We start from the raw sequence: 958 nt of genomic DNA, 5'->3' as shown, positions 1-958 counted from the left end.
ACAGCCAGCATACTCCTAAATGGACAAAAATTGGAACCAAATCCCCTGAAAACTGGAACTAGACAAGGATGCCCACTCTCACCCCTCCTGTTCAACATAGTATTGGAAGTCCTGGCTAGAGCAATCAGAGAAGAGGAGGCAATCAGGGGTATCCAAATAGGAAAAGAGGAAGTCAAGTTATCTCTCTTTGCAGATGATATGATTGTGTACCTTGAAAACCCAAGAGAATCTGTCAAAAGCCTCCTTACAATGGTAAAGGCCTTTGGCAAAGTCTCAGGATATAAAATAAATGTACAAAAGACAATCGCATTTCTCTACACCAATAATAAACAAACAGAAACACAAATAAAAAACACAATTCCATTCACAATAGCCACAAAAAAAAGAAATACCTTGGCATCTTCCTAACCAGAGACATGAAAGACCTTTACAATGAAAATTACAAAACACTGCTCAAAGAAATCAAAGATGACACAAACAAGTGGAAAAATATCCCATGCTCATGAATTGGAAGAATCAACATTGTGAAGATGTTCATCTTACCTAAGGCAATCTACAAATTCAATGAAATACCCATTAAATTACCAACAACATTCTTCTCAGACCTAGAAAAAACAACACAGGAATTCATATGGAAACACAAACATCCAAGAATAGCCAGAACAATCCTCAGCAAAAAAAAACAAAGCAGGTGGTATCACAATACCAGACTTCAAACTTTACTATAACGCTACAATCATCAAAACAGCTTGGTACTGGTACAGGAACAGGCATATAGATCAATGGAATAGAATTGAGATTCCAGAAGCAAAACCTCAATTTCTCAACCAACTCATCTTCGACAAAGCCCCCACCACCTACCACTGGGGAGAGGAGAACCTATTCAGTAATGGTGCTGGAAAAACTGGCTGACCACATGCAGAAGATTGAAACAGGACCCCTATCTATCCCCATGCAC

Source organism: Carlito syrichta, unplaced genomic scaffold (assembly GCF_000164805.1).
Source record: "Carlito syrichta isolate Samal-C Ts95f unplaced genomic scaffold, Tarsius_syrichta-2.0.1 Scaffold312092, whole genome shotgun sequence".
Taxonomy (NCBI): domain Eukaryota; kingdom Metazoa; phylum Chordata; class Mammalia; order Primates; family Tarsiidae; genus Carlito; species Carlito syrichta.
The sequence above is the reverse complement of the archived record's forward strand: the minus strand, read 5'-3'. Positions refer to the sequence as shown.